This window comes from Giraffa tippelskirchi, chromosome 9 (assembly GCF_054371585.1).
Source record: "Giraffa tippelskirchi isolate mGirTip1 chromosome 9, T2T-mGirTip1v1.2.pri, whole genome shotgun sequence".
Classification (NCBI taxonomy): domain Eukaryota; kingdom Metazoa; phylum Chordata; class Mammalia; order Artiodactyla; family Giraffidae; genus Giraffa; species Giraffa tippelskirchi.
In genome coordinates, this window is record NC_137283.1 from 21,146,332 (window position 1) to 21,151,407 (window position 5,076).

Genomic DNA, 5,076 nt, shown 5'->3' on the forward strand with positions numbered 1-5,076 from the left:
CTTACCTTACTGTTGGCAATATTTCTCATCAGGGAGTTAACTTGCAGGCTGGCTATTAGGCAGTCACAGGAGGTGTAGAGCCTGGCTCTTGTGGGAACAGGGGCCAGGTGTGCTGTCACTGCTCTGCCCGCCTGTGACTGCCGTACAGAAATGTGAGCCCAAACTTGCTGGATCATCCAGTTTCTGAGGGTGCCTGACTATGTGCATTTTCATGTGAAGTCTGAGTTTTTAACATTGGCAACTAATTCAGATTTTAAAAAAAACAAATACCATAGAACCTAATAAATTACTTCTGTGGCCAGTTTCAGCCTGTGGGGTGCCACTTGTCAAACGATATTATGAAAAGTTGATTCATTTCATGCAGCACAAAAATCTCATGTATTTCTTTCTGAAAAAAGACTGATCAAGCAAGTAAGTAACATACCAGGTAGAAGTGTCCAAGTGTGAGAAAGGACAGTGGTTTGCCCAAGGTCATTGTCTTATCTCGAAATGCCTTAGGACAGTGGTCCCCAACCTTTTTGGCAACAGGGACCAGTTTTGAGGAAGACAATTTTTCCACAGATGGAGGTGAGGGGGCAGAGATGGTTTTGGAATGATTTATAAATAACATTATATTTATTATGCTGCCGCTGATCTGACAGGAGGTGGAGCTCAGGTGGTAATGCAAGCGATAGGGAACAGCTGTAAATAGAAATGAAGCTTCGCTCACTCAGCCGCTGCTCACCTCCTGCTGTGTGGCCCCAAGGTTGGGGACCCCTGCCTTAGGAAACCCCTCTCCTCTATCCCCACCCCACCCCACCTAAAATCATCTAACAGCCACAGACAATCTCAGCAGTGCTATCAACAATTCATTTTCATTAACTTTGGTGCTTATTAATAAGTGTGCAGACTAATATCGGAGAATAGAAGAAATGTCAGTTTCTTAACTGTTGGTTTCATTTATTAAAATTTAATTGTCTATAATACAAACTACCCCAGAGTAGGCCTTGTTTTTATAGATTTTGCCAGAATCAGTCATATTATTAGTGAAAAGCTGGCCTTGGTTGTTTCATGTGCTTAAAACACCGTGGAAATTATTAACTCCAGGAACCTCAGATGGAGCACTCGCCACAGGCCAGAACTCCTTCCTTCCTCTGACTCTTGTGTTTAGACCATTAAAGCAGGAGTTTAATTAATTTTTTGATTAAGCAGAATCATTACAGATAATATTCAGGTAGACTGTAAAATGAGAAAGGCTCTTTTCTGAAGCTTGCCCTATTTAGGATTGGAAAGTTGGAGGGATTAGCACCAAGGGGGTGGAATTTTTCAGCTTCAGATCAGATTCTAATCTGCCCCCAAATGGTCATTGACCCCGCAATCACCATTATGAGAAAGCTGGTTGGACCTTTGGAATTAGTCACCATTGTCAGAAAAAAAGGCGATTCCATTTCAGGGCCATTGAAGGTCAGGTAGGGTTCTGTCCCACGCCTGGGTCTGGGCCATGCTTGACAAACTCCTTGTTTTCTTTGCTGAGGAAATGGAAGGCTGATCAGAGTAACCCTTTTCCAGCATGTCAATTTGGCACCTCATCGGGGTAACATTAGTAGCTCTGAATCAACAGTTACGGGGAAAGTGAAACCAGCTGACAATCAATCAGGGGACCAGAGATAAGCCTTCCTTGCCAGGTGGTACTGATCAAAGGTTCACCTGCGTTTAGTCTGGTGCCCGTGAAGAGGGGCCTTTTGTGATTGCTTTTCTGAAGGCCACAGTTTTTCTCTGCTCCAGAGAACCTGTCAAATGAAATTTAATTTCTTTACTTTTAAATGACATGGAAGGATGCCCTTTTCCTCTGCTCCATTATCATCTTTAAAAGGCAATTTAGGGACTTCCCTGGCAGTCCAGTGGTTAAGGCTTCACCTTCCAATACAGGGGCTGCAGGTTCAATCCCTGGCTGGAGAGCTGAGATCCCACATGCCTTGTGGACAAAAAACAAAACAAAACAGAAACAATATTGTAACAGATTCAATAAACAGTTTAAAATGGCCCACATAAAAAAATAAAAATAAAAAGCCCTTAGCATTGTGTGAAGAGAGCACCAGAATCAGATTATCTGGGATCACTTCCTTGCCCCTCCACCTACTCGGAGAAGGCACGGCACCCCACTCCAGTACTCTTGCCTGGAAAATCCCATGGACGGAGGAGCCTGGTAGGCTGCAGTCCATGGGGTCGCTAAGAGTCGGACACGACTGAGCGACTTCACTTTCACTTTTCACTTTCATGCATTGGAGAAGGAAATGGCAACCCACTCCAGTATTCTTGCCTGGAGAATCCCAGGGACGGGAGAGCCTGGTGGGCTGCACAGAGTTGGACATGACTGAAGCGACTTAGCAGCAGCAGCCACCTACTCACCTTGTGACCTTCAGTCAGGTAACGTCTTCTCAGGTAAAATGGGGATGGTAATAGCACCTACCTCTTGGGGTTGTGAGGAGAGATGAAATAATGCAAAAACAAAGTGTTTAGCAGAAATTACTTGGGTAAGTGTTTGCTGGGTACTTTTTTTTTTTTTCAAACTTTAAACTTTTAATTTTGTATTGGTGTATAGCCCAATAACAATGCTTTGGTAGTTTCAGGTGAATGGTGAAGGGACTCAGCCATACATTTACACATATCCATTCTCCCTTAAACACCCCTTCTATCCAGGCTGACACATAACACTAAGTAGAGTTCCCTGTGCTATACAGTAGGTCCTTGTTGGGCATCCATTTGTAATATAGCCGTGTGTACATGTCCATTTTTCCAGTGGTCATATATGGATGTGAGAGTTGGACTATAAAGAAAGCTGAGCACTGAAGAATTGAAGCTTTTGCACTGTGGTGTTGGAGAAGACTCTTGAGAGTCCCTTGGACTGCAAGGAGATCCAACCAGTCCATCCTTAAGGAGATCAGTCCTGGGTGTTCATTGGAAAGACTGATGCTGAAGGTGAAACTCTAGTACTTTGGCCACCTGATGCGAAGAGCTGACTCATTGGAAAAGACCTTGATGCTGGGAAAGATTGAGGGCAGAAGAAGAAGGGGACGACAGAGGATGAGATGGTTGGATGGCATCACCGACTCGATGCATGGGTTTGGGTAAACTCCGGGAGTTGGTGACGGACAGGGAGACCTGGCGTGCTGCGGTTCATGGGATCACAAAGAGTCAGACACGACTGAGCGACTGAACTGACTGGCATGTCCATCCCAAACTCCCTAACTATTGGTACTTGTTTCTAGTAAGTATGATTATTAGGATCAGAGGAGCAGGAAGGTACTACCAGACAGTCCTGGTCACTCATGGGTTTCAGCTTAGAACAAGAGCAAAGTTCAGAGAGCAAAACAGGGCCAAGAAGGAGAAAACAAAGAGGCTGAATTTAAATGCAGAACTTGACCTCTATCTCAAATATTAAAACACAGGGGTAAAAACCGGCATGAATGACCCCCAAACTTCTGTTAATTCTAGGTTGGCCAAAAAAGTTTGTTCAGGTTTTTCCGTATGATATTATGGAAACACTGGAATGAATTTTTTGGCCAACCCAATACTTGAAGTTGAAAATATTCTGATAGTGTGTGGTCCATCTGTTCCCCAAGTTCTCTTTAAAGGAAAAAATATTAGATCTGTTTATTGCTACATAGATTGTATAATTCTGAAGCTTTTCATCTTCAAGCTACCTCACAACCTCTGGCAGGTTTAATACCAATGAAAATGTCATTCGTTAGCATAGCAATAATTAGAAAGAAAACAGAAAGGAGGGAGCAGTCTGTGGGCTCATATTCTGGTCAGCCTGTTAATGTTTTCTGTGGTGTCTTTAATGTTAATTTACATGCCAGTTTTACAGAATAGTTGTTTAGGTAATTCTACTAAGTCATTTAAATTATTTCTTCTTACTTAATTCTTCTCTGAAATTATTGGTCCAGGATGTAGATTCTAACTTTATAAATAACCACATTTAAAACTCAAAACCATGCTCAAAGAACAGTTCAGGGTTTGACAATGTTTATAGGGATCGGTGTTACAGATTTTGAGAACAGCAGCTCTCAAAATACAGCCTCTGGACCCCTTTCAGGGAGTTGAATCAAATCTATCTTCATAATAATACTAAGATGTGATTTGCCTTTTTTATTCTCATTGTCTCATGAGTGTATGGGGGGATATTCCAGAGACTTCAGGATGTATAGCCTAATGACTCATAGAATATGTGCTTGTGTAGTTTTATGTTTAAAAATGTTTCCAAAAAAAAAAAATTGTTTCCAGTCTTAATTTTTAATATATTAAATGTTAGCTCTGACCCAAATAGCAAAAACTCTTTGCAGTCTTCGGTCGTAGGCATGTGAGGGATCCTGGGGCTTCCCAGGTAGTGCTAGTGGTAAAGAACCCACCTGCCAGTGCAGGAAACATAAGAGATGCGAGTTCCATCCCAGGGTCAGGAAGATCCCCTGGAGGAAGGCATGGCAACCCACTCCAGTATTCTTGCCTGGAGAATCCTCATGGACAGAGGAGCCTGGTGAGCTATGTCATAGGGTCACAAAGAGGCGGACATGACTCAAGTGACTTCGCACACGAAGGGGTCCTGAGAGCAAAAAATTTAAAGGCTGCTGATCCAGGAGAAAAGTGAGGTCTGATGGTGAGTCTGTCTTGGGAATAATGAGCAGCCCTTCTCCATCTCTTCAGAGGACAATCCAGAAGAACTGAGTTTAAATGGCTGCAGGAGAAAGTAAAACAATCTGTTAAGAAGTGCTTCCTTCTTCTTCATTTCGGAATACCTGTTAAATGCAGAGGAGAATTTCCTGCCCTGGCTCTATGAAGACCCACCAGTGATTTAGTTGAAGCCGTCACCTGGAAGGGTCAGAAAGAGGAAACTTTGGGGAGGAGCACAAGCAGGCAGCCCCACCACGGATTGTCACATTTTCACAGAGATGCTGATAATGGAGTTGGCTCCTGAGAGACAGTTCTGCGTGGACGGCCCTGTACCATCCTGTAGTCAGAATTACTCTGATATGTCAATAGGACTCCCCAGAAGGGCTTTGGAATATCAGGTACACACAGTGTAAGCTCCCCCAGTGT

General features: G+C 43.3%; 1 long non-coding RNA gene across 1 annotated transcript; it reads left to right on the top strand.

Moving 5' to 3' along the window:
- Positions 1-2,262: 2,262 nt before the first annotated feature.
- LOC145520791 (uncharacterized) lies at positions 2,263-4,306 on the top strand. The gene is made up of 2 exons (XR_014064825.1): positions 2,263-2,406; positions 2,780-4,306. It is a non-coding gene; the product is annotated as an uncharacterized LOC145520791 (long non-coding RNA).
- Positions 4,307-5,076: the final 770 nt, after the last annotated feature.